General features: G+C 49.4%; 1 protein-coding gene across 5 annotated transcripts in view; it reads right to left on the reverse strand.

Moving 5' to 3' along the window:
- LOC139054706 (transmembrane protein 198) overlaps positions 1 to 15,043 on the reverse strand; it is a 121,938-nt gene that overhangs the window by 42,598 nt on the left and 64,297 nt on the right. Inside the window, exon 2 of one of the 5 annotated variants that reach the window (XM_070532176.1) lies at positions 11,153 to 11,369. The exons of the other annotated variants lie outside the window; for them this stretch is intronic. The gene's annotated coding sequence lies outside the window, so the exon portion shown is untranslated. The remainder of the gene's footprint in view (positions 1 to 11,152; positions 11,370 to 15,043) is intronic. 5 annotated transcript variants of the gene reach the window in all.

Raw genomic sequence — 15,043 nt, forward strand, 5'->3', positions numbered from 1 at the left:
GCCCCAATTTGAGGAAAACCGACCAACCATCTTCGCTGCGAATTGCTTGGAATGGCCCGGCGATGCCTGCCGTGCTTGGTCGCGACCAAAAAACACAGGCGGCTATAGAAAAGCGCCATGCGTCGACGGATCTAGAACTGATTACAGGCTTCGCCGTCGAGAAACCTTATACGCTTACGGCAAGAGTGACGTTATGTGTATAAAGCGCATCACCATTTTCCAAGATGACCGATATGCGTGCGCTAACCCATCACCGAACGGTGTCAGCGCACCCTCCGCACCCGCTCGATCATTCGGCGGAGCTATATAATGCGTCCCATTAGCCGCGGACTCTTCCGTCTCGACCTTAGCCGCCAGGTTATGCGCATGTCATCCGTATTACGGCACGGCACTAATGACCAGCACGGCCTCCGTCAGCTGCTCCACTTTTTCGCGCAGCCAGCGCACCCGGCCTCACCCCCCCCCCCCCCCCCCCACTCCTCCTATGATTGCTACTCCGTGCGGGACTCGGTATGAGTGCAGCACGTACGCGCGCAACTATAATTTTACTCTTGTTTGCACTCTCGAGCACGACGGCCAGAGGTCGTACTGAACGTCCTTGCGCCCATGGTCACGCTCGCCATGCACTTGCCGTAACTTAAAACACATCGCGAGTATATTTGCGACGTGTCTGACGGTATTCATGGACTACACAGTATCGAAACTGCTATAGAGCTGTCACATAGTGCAGACAGCTACAAGGGAAGCAAGATCTTATATAGGCCGCACAGCTGCAGAATTAAGTCCACAGACGCGATGCTGCGATTTTCGATGAGGTCAACCAGACTGAGTGGCCGTACACGCACAATGCGCTGGCGGTTACAATATACGTCGGCGGGTTCAGTGCGCAAGAACCGCTGACTTTCGCTAATATTGTTTTTTTCATTTTTCCATTCCTACAGTGTAGGGTAGCCAACAAGATTATGATCAGTCCTGGTTAATCCCCCTGTCTTTCACTGTATCATTTTCTCTAGCTCTCACTTTCAAGGGAAGCACGTGACACCACCGTTGCAGCTTAAAAACCGTTGTTGTGGAGCTGTTATCATGAAAACTCTGTCGTGTTGCCAATGTTTGAGGAGTCATCAAAGTAACCTTCCGAGGTATCTGTGAATAACAGAGGAAGATAAACGTCAAAAAGCTCCAGACACGCTACGTGATAGCCGATAGTCAGATTGTTTTCTTTTGCTATTGAAGAACTGTTCATTGAGCAATGCCGCGTTGGCTGCGCGCAACTGCAGTGTGCCGAGTGTGTTATCCATAAGGCGCGTCATATATCTATATGAGCGATACCGCCACTGCGACATAACATGTCAGGACAGGCTTCCCGCCTTGAACACAAAGCAGCGAGTTACACAACCCCTTATCGCCAGTCCTTGCATGCATGCTTCACTTCTCGCGAGGACGCCGCGCACTCTACGCGAATCAGTGTTCCGCGTCGAGTGTGGACATTGCGATATCACGCTTGCGACCAACACGGTGCGCATATAGTGTGTGTGTGTGTGTGTGTGTGTGTGTGTGTGTGTGTGTGTGTGTGTGTGTGTGTGTGTGTGTGTGTGTGTGTGAGTGAGTGAGAGAGAGAGAGAGAGAGAGAGAGAGAGAGAGAGAGAGAGAGAGAGAGAGAGAGAGAGAGAGAGATCCTGCCCTGCTGCCCTGCCACCGTCTCAAAGCGTATCCCGTGCCTAAACTCGCCGCGCGCGCATTTCGGTACTCTTACATACATTTAGGGCTCAGGCCACGTAAATGACTGCCGCACGACCCACTCGTTCCGAGAAAGAAGCAGGCACGTCTAACCAATTCGTGCCCAAAGGCTCCGCGGCGAAACACCGCGCCTCTCGCACACAGCTGCAGCCGCGCGGACTCATTTCCGGGCAGAGCGGCGTGTACATATATCTTCTTAAAGCTGCGGCTGCAGCGGAGTGAAGGACAGTTCCCATTTCGCTGCAACCGGCTGCGACCATGAGCGCGCGCACGGAGTGCACGCGAATCTGTATTATATAGGTACCACTAAATAACGCGCACCCTTGTCAAGGTATACATATAGGTCTGGAGATCGCCAATTACGGGTAAGGCGTTAACACGAGAACGTAACGCGCAGGCGCGGTTCGTGGCTTAATATAGCCGGTGCAATGACGCTGGCCAATCGAGCCAATCGCGAATAAGTAAGTCACTGTTGTCAACGCGTCGGTCAATTAAAATAGAGTGCAACCGCGCCGCTGTGCAATGCGCATCGTGATTGGCCGGCATCGGGCGGCAGCTCTTGCCCTGCTGCACGCGACAAGTGTACGCAGAGCCACCACGCGTGCTGCGGTTCGTTCGTTCAATACACCTCTACACCGGAGACGTTCTCGCCTGGCGCGGGCCGCACGCCCGCAACGAGGAAGGAGAGAAGGCATTCACAAGCGAGCCACAGTTCCTTCCTGGCCCGCAGTTCGCGGTTCCTGTATAACATGTATACCGGTAAATGTGAGCGCGGGCGTATCCTTTTCGCGTCGTATACAGTATACGGGCATACGTGTGGAGTAATCCCGCTGTATAGTTTACGGCGCCCACGACCTATAGCAAGGCTTGCTACCACCGGATCCCACGAAGAGCGCGCGCGCGCGTTTGAGACGAAGTCACGAAACCATATAAAACAGTTCCATATATACGCGCGCTTCAGGGGGCGGGTTGAACGCTTTCCCGAAGCATGTATATATACGCTCCCAAACGAAAGCCCGCAACTCGACGAAGCCGCGATACCCGCTGCGCGGGTGGCAAGCTGAACTATTTCGCGGAGATTCGTGCACGAGAGGCGAGACACCCGCGGAGTGAAATAGGTGTATCCGAGGGCACATAGACCGTCAACTGAGAAGAAAAACGAAGCAGACGATATACCTCGCGAATGCTCGACTTATAATACGCGTTCTTATGGAAATAATCTACATAAACCGTTTACTTTCGATTGGCTACATATAAGTTGTCCTTAACTCTATTTCCGTAATGAGATAGTCGGTCATTAAACAGAGCTTTATGAAGCCTGCACCGCACTGGCTGAAACAATTCGGCCAATCTGTGCGACCGGAGTCTGCTATTTCTTGATGTTCACGTATACGCAAGAAAGCCTGGCGCATAGCTGTCTTTGGCACAATCGAAGCAAAGGCGTTTTGCGATGCGTTCACGGGCGTCGAGCCGACGCACCACACAATCGGCGCATTAGCGCACAACCCTCAATTGTGCGCAGCCGAGGAAATGTGTGCAGCCAGAGAGTATGTATACATGCATGCCACTCGTTCTGCCACGAGCCAGAAGCACGACGGTGCATGTGTACGCAGGTTCGTGCACGCGATGGTGGGAGCGGCGCCCGTATATATACCGAAGGAAGAACAATGAAGGCGCCTTCGCTCTTGCGAACGATATGCCAACGTGTGCATGGTACTGCACAGCTCCTCGTTAACTCTCGGGTGCCTAAATTTCCCAAGCACTGCGCGCAGTGCTCGCGACTGCGGGACGCCATCGGTATATACGCGCGTGTATACTGCCAGCTGGGTGTATACGCGGGTTCGGGTGTCAATAATAATAATAATAATAATAATAATTTGTTTAGCGTGCCCAGAAACAACGATGAGTTCTAAGTGATTGAGCACTCGTACAACAGAAGACAAAAAAAGCAGGGGAATATATGCAAAAAAAGCAACAGTGCATGCAACAATGCGCAAGGTGAATACAAAAGAAAACGGAAGGGAAGGGCAGTTGAAAAATATGTGAAACTACGACACAACGCAAAGCTAGATCACAAAATAACATTTACGGCGAGTTATGAAAAATAAGAAGATCATGAAAATAATATAACGACTCTGTATCCTCTGTGGACGGTTGATCAGTGTATATGCGTTGGCGATGACCGGCATGAAAATGGAAAGGTCTATGTTATCTGGTGATCTTGCGCGGAATACGAAACATGACACAACTGAGGAGCTCGGAGCAGGTGTCCATAATAATAATACTAAGAAGAAGATGATGAAGAAGAAGAATAGTAAGAATAATGACCACCCGCAACCTATCAGCACAAAGGAGAAAGTGGCGGAAAGAGATGAGGCACCGTCTTCTTGCTGCACGTACAAGTTCATCGACCCGTTTCTCCGCCACTCCATAGATGTGGAATGCTCTGCGAGGAACGGGCGCGATTCACTCGATCGCGGTTCTATTGGGAGGAGCGCGAGGAGCCATGGCAAACACTGGCGGCGGAGCGGGAGGTCGACCCTGACAGTGATTGAGGCGAGCGGAGAGCTAAATGCTGCACTGGCGCGTGGCAACGAACGCGAGAGAGACGGTGCGCCCGCGTTCTCGGAGCTGATTGGGCTTCGTACGCACCCGCGCAAGCAAGCGCGGCGCGTATATATATGCCGTGTGCGCACTCCGACGCGGACGTCGCGTGGTAAGCGCGTCTCGTTATACCTGCACACCGCGGAAGGCTCGTGTACATACATAATGAACGAGTGATCGATTCCCGAAGGCAGCAACATCGGGTGTATACCAACGGCTCTTGAATGGCATATGTCATAACGAATGCGGTGTGATCGTTTCCTTCATTAAATATCAGCCGAGTATATATATAGCTCTCGAAAACTCGCAGTTCTCGCAATGTCTTGCCGGTTTTGCATCCAGTCTTGACAACGTGTATATATAGTGTATGACTTATTGCTTTCTTATATTACGTCTTAACGCTTATGGACGCAGCGGGCTATGCGGTTTGTGGAATTGTCTCGGATTTAACGTATACAGTTCTGCGTCCCGCCGCCGTGCACGCGGACCGCTTCGGACACGAAAAGGCACCGCGCGACGTCGCGCGCCCCAGTACGCCACATGCGCTGCGTCACAGCGAGGTGTACCTCTTGTCAACGACAGTGTGTCACTGGTGCATGGAGTCAAGTATCGGACCCGTGACCAGTGGACCTTGATACAGCCGGCACACTGCCGATTATAGGCCTTCAGCTTTCTTTTAAAGCGAAGCCTGCTTTGCTATGTGGTCCCTGAACAGTTATAATATGGTTCGCGAAGAGCACTAAACGAATGCATGTCTGAGGACTATATTGCAAGAGGCAAGGAAACAAAAACAGTGGTCGAACGAGGACGCTTACGGGCCGTATACGTTCAGACACCTGCGTACTTGGAGGCATTCGAGCGAATAATGTCGACCGCCTTGAGGAGGGGTGTCGGCAAATTGTGGTCGAGCGAGGTTAAAGATATTTACAGAACGATGGCCAACATGTGACCGGTACAGCGTCACCTTTAAACTCCTGTACAGTGCACAACCTATACAACACACCGTTTGATCTACCAAGACAGCGTGGTGAATTGTCCCACACAAGTGTGAACCGTGTTAAAGGACCAGGAAACTTTCCTGCGAGAAAGGCGAGCTTGGAGCAATGCTCCCAATTATAGTGGATGAGCTGTGGTGACTATACAGTAATGCCAAGTGAAATTCGAGCAGAGGTTTACGAGCTATAGTGTCCTTTTTTTCAGTTCTGTGCTAAAACCACATGTATAACGAAACCAAATTGTACCGTTATCGCTTATATCTTTGCAGCAGCACTAACCACACGCCTTACTTTGGTATCGTTGTGTAGAGAAAAGAAGGCGTTACTCGATCATGTGCATGTGGGACGCGCGTGTACAGACATGGCGCCTTTGTCGGTCCACGCGTAGCGGAATAAGGAGCTAAATTTAGCCTCTCGCTCGGCTTTCAGACTAGGCACGGCACAGCAGTACGTTTGTCGATTCGCGAGCGGGAGTGGTCGCCTTTGAGAGTTCCAAGATAAGAGCCTACAGTACTATATATAGCTCCACCATAAGTTAAGCATGTAAGCTTCGTAATATGTGAATAAATGCCATTTGCATATTTGGTTACGTCATTTCTGCACACTGTGCTGACCATACTCGCTCAGCAGCACGCAAAAATCGTTTCATGTACCCCACTGCAGATACGTCGCTGACACAGCTTACCCCAAAATTCTTTTTGTCTTTTCCTACGATACAGTTTAAGCTCGTTTCGAGCGATGCCGAAAAAAGATGAGCGACTCTCGCGAGAACAACTGCAATATTGAATCTATATACATAAAAAAAATTGCGTGAACTTATCACATAGAAAAAACAAAACATCCGTCCCGACAAGCCAATAGAAAATAATGATAATGTTGGGCAAAATAAAACGGCTCGCTATCAGGCGCCTGAAAGCTTCGCGAGCACCCTGCAAGATCATACGATCTTCGATGGACCCAGTGCAGAAATTTAAGGAGTAACTAAACAAATAAAAAAGGCGAGGAAAGCCAAATGCTCATGCGTATGGATATATATATACGCATTACTAAATAAAAAGGACCCACACTGAAAAGAGAATGAAAGGCTGTACAAACATGCCACCCGCTCACAAATGCACAGAATCCTTTCAATTGTGACATGTATAGTCTATCCCGCCTCTTACAAACGATAAAAGTACATAAATATGAGATCAGCAGCATAAGTTCCTTGCCAAGGGGAACCTACACGGATTCTTGGTGCGCCGTTCTTCGAGAAAGCTTTTGCCCGTTCGCATATCCGCCACGCAGTATATATACTTTTTTTTTTCTCCGCCTTGATGTATGTAGCTGTTTACATCGGCGCAAGCTGTCTAAACAGCGCGGGACACGGTATACGCGAAGGAGCGAGAAAGGCGCCCATAGAATGCGACGATATATCTTTGCCTTCACGGCAGCGAAGATCGAGTTCTCTGAAGCTCTTTTTACATCCGCGCACAAAGAGAGAGAGAGAGAGAGAGAGAGAGAGAGAGAGAGAGAGAGAGAACAGCGGTCGAGGCGGCGAGTGAGCAAGAAATCGACGCGCGCAAGAAGAGACGCACCGAAGGTGTTTGTATTCGCCTATCGAATTTCACGGGGATTGCGAGCGAGCGCCCTTTCGTGACGCCCTGCAGACTCGATGGATTTTTGCTTGACGCATGCAGAGTGACAACGACACCTCTGCGCACGTACATGATGTGCGGCACCGAGCGAATTTCAGGCGTGCGAGAATGCGCGCTTGTGTTCGGGTGGTGAATATAGTAAACATTTTTTTACACTAACAAGAGTGTTTTAAACGATGTTTATAACGTTTACAACCCGTTCTCGCACCCTATATGAAGGGTGTTGTATAGGGACATATAGACATGAAAATTTTTCTGCCTATGCCTGCCTCTGTACTACACAAGGATGTTCCTGCCCGCGGTTCAGGAATCGAGCTCCCTGTCATTATATAGAACTGAACAGGTTGAATATACCGAACAGACGCCTGTAAGCGAGTTCTTGCCGTGACGTTTTATCGTACGGAAATTCACGTGCCCGCATGTACGGCAAATCCTCCCGTCCGACAAAGTGCAGCAGATCTATGGGGTAGGGAATTATCATATTACCGTGCGGCCAGCTGCGTTTGCGTATGGCAGAGCTAAAACGCTAGCAAGAAAAGTGTACATATATCCGTATACTACAGCACAACATATAGTTTGGATAACGAACAGTATATCGGTACTCGAAATCGAACAAGCCTGGAGAAGTAAAAGGCACTATTGCTTATAAAGCATTAACAACAACGCTGTCGACAGAACTCGGTGACCAAACAACACCGGTTTTTACGGCCAATTTACGAGTATATATATACACATGTTATTGGTATGTTTTTCTCGGAGAGCTCCGTCTCTCCCGATGGCGATCGGCGCTGATTCAGTGCAAGGTGAAAAAGATGGTTTGCAAATCGAGCAAAAGAAGGGAATGGCAGTGCACAACTTTCCAACCTTTTTCGACGACAGAGCCCAAGTTACAAGGATCCGCTATACGCATATACACTTACCAATAAATGTTCCCGAAGCTCGAAAGTGAAAACCACGGTAATGAAAACCTCTCAGGGCACGAAGTCTTTGAAGGATACAAATGAAAGCTTAAAATGGACCCTTTGATTTTCTGCTGCTGTTATGGGACAAGAAAATCTTTTGTGTGTGTGTGTGTGTGGGGGGGGGGGGGGGGGGGTCTGCCTATTGAAAACTTTTGTAGGCGCACATAGTGCAGAGTTCCACTGGACAACGCTTCGCATCGACTGACCTATAACAATGACTTATTACTCTCTCTCTCACGTATGCTACTCTACCAGCACTTTTATTCTTAAAGTTAAATGCATATACGTGTCGGTATCGCATATAGATGCTGGCTACTCACATTGCAATAACAGAGACCTTTATATCAGGGGATGCAAACGCAATTGTGTTTCGCTTAATTGCGTATGCAAGTCACTTGGGTCCCAGCAAAACTCGAGCAGTGTTTCGGTTCAAGCGCAAACGCAAGGCAATTTGCATGCGTCCCTCTGATCTAAAGCTTTCGGTCAAAGTACAAAGCACGCAAATAATCTAGAGCGTCTCGCTTTAAGGCAAAGGTAGGCAAGTCAGCTTTCTTTTGTATCCCTGGAACGGAAAGGCGCGCTTCTGCAGCTTGTCGTACACACCACAAGGCTGACGGTTAACGTGCTGCGTGTGAAGCACGATGGCGGCAGTGAGTGACATTTTGTATTGCGGACGGTGGAGAATGACCCATACATGTGGTTATTCCGCTCAGACCCACTCCACCGACGCAGCGGTTATCCCGTCACGATCAATCAGCACCAGATACAAGATTTCCCACGTCACAACTCCGACGGGTCCGGAGCTTACTACCCTCCGTCGGTTGTTGATTATATTAATCAACAACCGACTAATTCGGTGGGCAATATTTTGCGAATCAAAGGCGGCCCTGTACAGTGTTAATTGTCGGCTACATTCGTCGCGGGCCTTGTAAACAAGTTGTGTCGGAGAGGCAAAAAACGCGACATCATAATCTCGAAAGGACACAACATCGCGTTTCAGTGGTTGCCGGGTCGTTGCGGTATCTCAGGCAACGACCTCGCCGACGTATAGGTGCTAGGAAATCATATGAAGGAACAACTAGCACCTCAGCAAGCTCGGGCATGATTTGATATTGCAGAAGTGACACCCACCTGACTTTACTGACCATCGGTGGCATTATAACTCGACCCTTCTATGCAGCTGCGCCAGTTTTTCCACGAAGTGAAGAAACAGTACATGGCGCTACGCCGGGGCGTTGCATTCGCCAATGCATCCTCCTCCTTTGATTGGAATGACCGATAACGTGGAATGCAATGCCTGTGCTGGCGAAGAAGCTGTGGAACATTTTCTTTGCTATTGCCCGTCCTTCTAAAAATGAAAGGCTTGGCCTTCGCACAGCTCTAAACCTGTTAAACCGAAAGCCTTTCTCGTTGGACACGATCTTGGGGCCATGACCTCGCATATAGAGGCTGCAGAAGGAGCACTACCGGACTGAGCGATCGTCTGTGATACAGAGCAGATAACTTTCACTATGCGTTGGTGACGACAACAATGGACTTTATCTCCTTATTTCTTCCCTTTCCCCTTCCCTCTCTACAGAGTAGCCAACCGGGCGAAGTCCTGGTTAACCTCCCTGCCTTTCCTTATATCTCCTTCGAAAGTTCTTGTTAAACTTCTCTAATGAGCGTTAGTGATACGATACTTGTCAAGTGGAGAATGGTGATGACAGGCGTTACAAGAAACTTTAGACGATATGAGATGAATGTCCTCGCTTTTCACATACCAGAATTGGCAAGAAGGTTATGGTCCTCTATGCGAGAATCATCTAAAGTAAAGAAAGACAGGGAAAAAAGTTATATGAGCATAAACCCACTTGTCGGGCAGTGCCGCTCACGAGATCGAGACGGGGATGAAGTTCGGCCCGAGACGGCCAACGCCACCACAATTTAAAGAGAACTAGGCGCGCACAGTTCAGGTCACTTTCTCAGGGCTGCGCCTTCGCTTTGACCGTTCGTCGTTTCACCGGCAGCGCTACCGAAACGCCCAAAAGACTGCACACGTCCGTGAAAAGCAGAGCCGCGATATAGGGAACTTCCATGTATACGCATAGCGCTATAGAGCGCGTGTGCACATAAAAGGCTCCCCAAGCCGCAGTTTGCCTGCGCGCCACTGAGGAGACGACATGCGCGCGCGAAGCTGCAGGGTTGGCCACGTCGTTTCCGCCTTCTCCTGATGGATTTCCGGAGAACCTCGGCCATCTACGCGCGTGCCAGCTGCCGACAACGATTTCCACTCGGCCGCCTCACAACGTTTACGACTCATCTTAAAAGGAATGAGAGACAGGCGCAGAAACATTAATTTTGCAATTTAAATTGTGCGGAGTCGCGAGAGAAAGAAGAAAGAGAAAGCAAGGATAGGAAGGCAGGGAGGCCGACCAGACGAGCCTCCGCTTTGGTATACCCTACACGGGGGGCGTAAGGGTAAGGGGGAACCTGCACTTTGAGCACCCGGGTTTCTTTATAACGTGCAGCGAAAACGCGGTACACGATGATTTATGCATTTTTGACCACATCGACATGCGCCCGCCGAGGCCGAACTTGCGACCTGCAGAATCGTGTAGATTTGTTCCAGGCCCAGGAGTAAATACGTTGTTCGCAAATTCGCGGAACCACAGTAGGCAAAAGTAAATACGCGATCACGTCGGCGTACCTTCAGAACATGCGCCGCTACGAAGACGACCAAAGGGATTATCACACGTTCCTTATTATTTAATTTACGTGAGGAGCATTTCAAGCATCGATCCTCCGTTCGCGCCTCATTTGAAAAGCGCCAGCTAATTCTGAAAACTTCCTCCTTTCTTTACAGTCTTCAGTAAGGGGCGTAGTTCGTGGCGGGAGTCGGGGATCGAGGTAACAATTAGAATATTAACCGCGAGCACATTATTTGATATAAAGGGGGGAAGAGAGGGGAAAGCATGCATATTTCGCATTATGTTTATGCGCCTGGGAGTAAGCCCCGATACTCGACGTCGCCCCGAGGAAAGCATGACGATATATTCAGAAAAAGAAACAGGGTCCGAAAACGACACACTATTTACAATTGCGCGAAGGGCCACTAAATTTGTTCAGCTGGCCGGCAAGGAGAGCATGGGTCACGCAAATACACGCGAGAGTATACATACGGAAAGAAGTGCATATATATAGCCACGGCACCGATATTGAACTGCGCCAGACTCACCGTCAACCGTACACAAGTCCTCTCCACAGGATGCAAATCAGCGCTTGAGGTTTTGAGCACGTTTCATTTTTGCCCGACTGCGCCCTCCTCGAGCCCACTGGCGACGAGACTCGGGACCAATTAGACACGGTTTGTGCAAAGAGATCCGTGACTGGTCGCCTGCAGCTTCGATCGATCGGGCTTGATTCTTGGCCGGCTGTGCTGTCGAGCATATATCCTGCACGAGTGCGTGACGAATTAGCCACGGCTTATGCAATGAGTCTGTCGCTGCATATGCATACGGGCACGTGCCGGGCGCGCGGGTCGGAAGCGGCGTTCTGAGCCACTGCAGCTGCCGCATGCGAATCCGAACGTGGCGTGCGCCGCACGCTCGAGGTCTCGTGAACTTCGGCCCCGGGGGAGCCCTGGGTCAACCTGCACCGACGTCGAACGACCCTTCACGCGAATCGCGCTACGTCACAGTGCGTCCGAGCGGAAGAACCGATAAATGATATATGCCTCAGTTTCCTTATGGCAGAATAAGATGGAATGCGGTGGCAGCGGATCTCGCTGGTGTTGTTGTGGTTATACTTTCCGCCCACATGTAACCCCCCCCCCCACACACACACACAGAGAGAGAGAGAGAGAAGTGAAGCTAAGAACTTCCCGTCAGATGCATCGCGCATTGCGCCGATATACATCCAGCGGGTACGGACGCGTCCTCGATTACACGACGCCACGGAAGTTACGTCACATACGCGACTCAAAAACCCACATCACTCAAGCGACACCGCGTATACGCCACCCCCGCTGCGCCGTTCTTTGTTGCTTGCCAAGAAGACGCGAGTGCGCGTTTGGCCCCGTCCGCAACGAGCCACCTACTCATACACACTGTACGCCATCCCAGTTTTCCAGGCTCTTTTAAAGAGCGTGCGCAGCTGTGGCCACGCTGTCTCTCGTGTCTCCCCCCGCGACCTGTCGCTTTCTCTCAGACAATTCTCTCAGCGCATGCGCTTGTTACGTGGTGCGCGTCCGTGTTTCAAAGCGACCCGCCGCGGCGGCGGCACCACGGACCGAGCCGCACCGTCCGCTCATTAAAAAAAAAAAAAAATTCTCACGGTCTCCTTCTCTCTCGCCCGGTTTCCGCCGCGCTTAAGGCAGCGACGAAAGCTACAACCTCGCGAGGAGGAGAGAAGACACCGCGTGCGGCTGGGCTTCATCGCAAGTGGGACCATGCAAACCGTGTCCTCTCGGTTCGCTCATTCACTCACTCCACTTGAAGGCGGAGCACGATGCAAGCGGAAGAAGAGTCAGCGGGGTATTTTTAACGCGGTGATATAACAGCATAAACAAGAGAGACGGTAGGAAAAAAGAAAGAAAAAAAGGGCTCCCCCGCCCCCCGTTGTTTCTTCTTTATTTTCGGAGAGAACGAGAAGCTAGCGGAAAAAATGGGGATAGTCACGTAAATGCGGCTCCAAACAAAGGCACCACTTTAATTTCTGCAGCTCGAGCGAGAGAGCTGGCTTTCGTGAAAGCACTTCGCTCGCTTTTGCCCGGACGTCGCACTTACCAGGAGGAAAGACAAGAGTTTAAGGCAAGCCCATTATAAGCTGCAGAAATCTGCAAGCCGGCTGGATCGCGCGATGCGCCATCGCTTGAGTCGTGCGGGACGTCTATAAGGTTCGTTGTTTTACGTAATATATGGAATATGGCAGGCCAGACCTTGCAGCTCGCTATGAGCATTCCTACAGCTGGCTTCCTTCCGAAATTCAGCGGGGATAGAGTTGGGGGGGGGGGAGGCAATCAAGCTATGCATGCGAAATAAAAAAAAGAAGAAAGAAAAAACGAAGGAACAAGGAAGGAACAAGAAAGGTATTAAGATTTTTCCTTTCTTAAGGTTTCGAAAGTCCGTCGTCAGTCCTACCATCATTCGACTTTCACCACATTTCATTTTTCTTGGCATAATAAGCGGCGTGTCATCTATTATAAGCTGCAGTAGCTCACAACGTTGCGCTACCGTATTCCACCGTTGTATAGTTCTATACATGCACACGTCCGGTCTCGTGCACCACCCCCTCTATAAGACTCGTCAGTATACAAAAGGTGCAAGACATAACAGCGTCGAGATGTGTATATATGTCTTAGCGGTGCACACTGGATGATTCATCTAGTGCGTTAACTGCCAGCAGATACATATAGACAATTCAGTTGCGGTCTCTATATAGAGGGCCGCCACGGTGAAAGCTCTGGGGCTGCGCGGCAACGCGTGTAAGAGTCACCGGGTTCGCCGAACCTCAAGCATTTATAGCCTGCTAGCCTCACGCTAGCCTGCTGATCTCAGCTATAGCCAGAAGCGAGGCGCAAAAGTAGTGTGTTCGAGACAAGGCGCTTGAAAGAAAGAATGGCTCTACATTGGCTGAGTGCAGATAAAAGTCTGACTCAGAAGGCTATGCATGACTCAAGAAAGAGATTACGAAGCGCCATGACGCTTCTCAGGCCGTTCCCGTCACTTTACCATGATAAATAGCGGGCCCAATGTTAGTAGACAGGGTAATGTTGAAAGAAGGAAAAAAAAAAAACATCCTATATAGAGCTCGCATTCTACAAATGCGCCACGCTATCGATCGATCAGCGCCCTTTCGAGGGTATACACAATAAGCAGAAAGGACTCTGAAATAAGGCCCCTTTAACGTATATGACAGCCTCTCTCGTCCGCTATTTCTATTTTCCCCCCTTTTTTTTCATTATTTTCCACGTTGTCTAGTTAAGCGTTTCTGCAGAAGGCACAAAGACTCAGAGATGAAAGCCCGAACCGACAGCGCGTATAGGCCATTACTCCATTCATTTTTTACGTCCTCGGCTGATAGCGGTTCTGCGTTTCGCCAGTCATGCAATGGTTAACAAGATTGGGCGACTGTAATGTATATATATATATATATATATATATATATATAGCCCGAATCCACATTGAGCTGGATTATATTGGAAGAGGCCGAGGTTACTTTCACTATTGAAATAAAAATTAATCACTGAATAATTAACAAAATTTCACTGATCAACTTGCTTAAATAATAACATGAGCGCACATAATGCAATACACGAATTTAAGCTGCAGCAATTTCACATGGCACATCCACTTAAAACTAATTTTGAAACTATCCATAGCACCATTTTTCGATAAGCGCAGTCAAGCTTGAGGTAAAAATGCACTGTTGTTCCACTTACCCTTTTCTTTTTTTTCACTAAACGCCTTTTTCAGCAGTGGTAGGCCAAAAGTTGAAACACCAATGAATTTCTTCGCAAGCGTTGGAAACGAATTTCTCGGAACTGGTGCCATCCACATATATCCATGTGGATATGACTTTCAATGTCACCGGCTACAATTTGTAAATTTCGATGTGCCGTAATGTAATTACTTTCCTGGGCAAATAGCGAAAATTCGTTAATTATATCGTTTTGATTTCCTGTGCAAAGAATGTCCGGCTCTTGCAGCAATTTAGCTCAAGAAGTGTAGAATTGTGCTATGTGCCAAAGGTTATATTTAAAGATGCTGCCAACGCTCAAAAAGTGAAAAAAGAAAATGAAGCACCCTGTATATACAGCCTAATTTGGCTGCTCCCAGTGGTTCTAACTGAAATTGCTTGCGTGTGTCTGCGGAAAACAGACAGACAGCGCTGCGCCAGAGTGGATGCGAACGAATAAGAATAAAATAGATAACCTTGAAATTAACAGCAACGCGGCATAGAGGAAGCTGTCAATGGCACAGTGCGCAACATCCGCGAAGTTTCCTTCGCGACCGTCACTTTGCGAAGGGAATACGTTTCCGTTCGGCGGAGGTCACTGCAGCTACAGGAGGCCATCTGCATCATTTTGCTATTGTTTAAGAGCTGCACACAGATGGGACAGGGCAGG

This window comes from Dermacentor albipictus, chromosome 1 (assembly GCF_038994185.2).
Source record: "Dermacentor albipictus isolate Rhodes 1998 colony chromosome 1, USDA_Dalb.pri_finalv2, whole genome shotgun sequence".
NCBI classification, from domain to species: Eukaryota; Metazoa; Arthropoda; class Arachnida; order Ixodida; family Ixodidae; genus Dermacentor; species Dermacentor albipictus.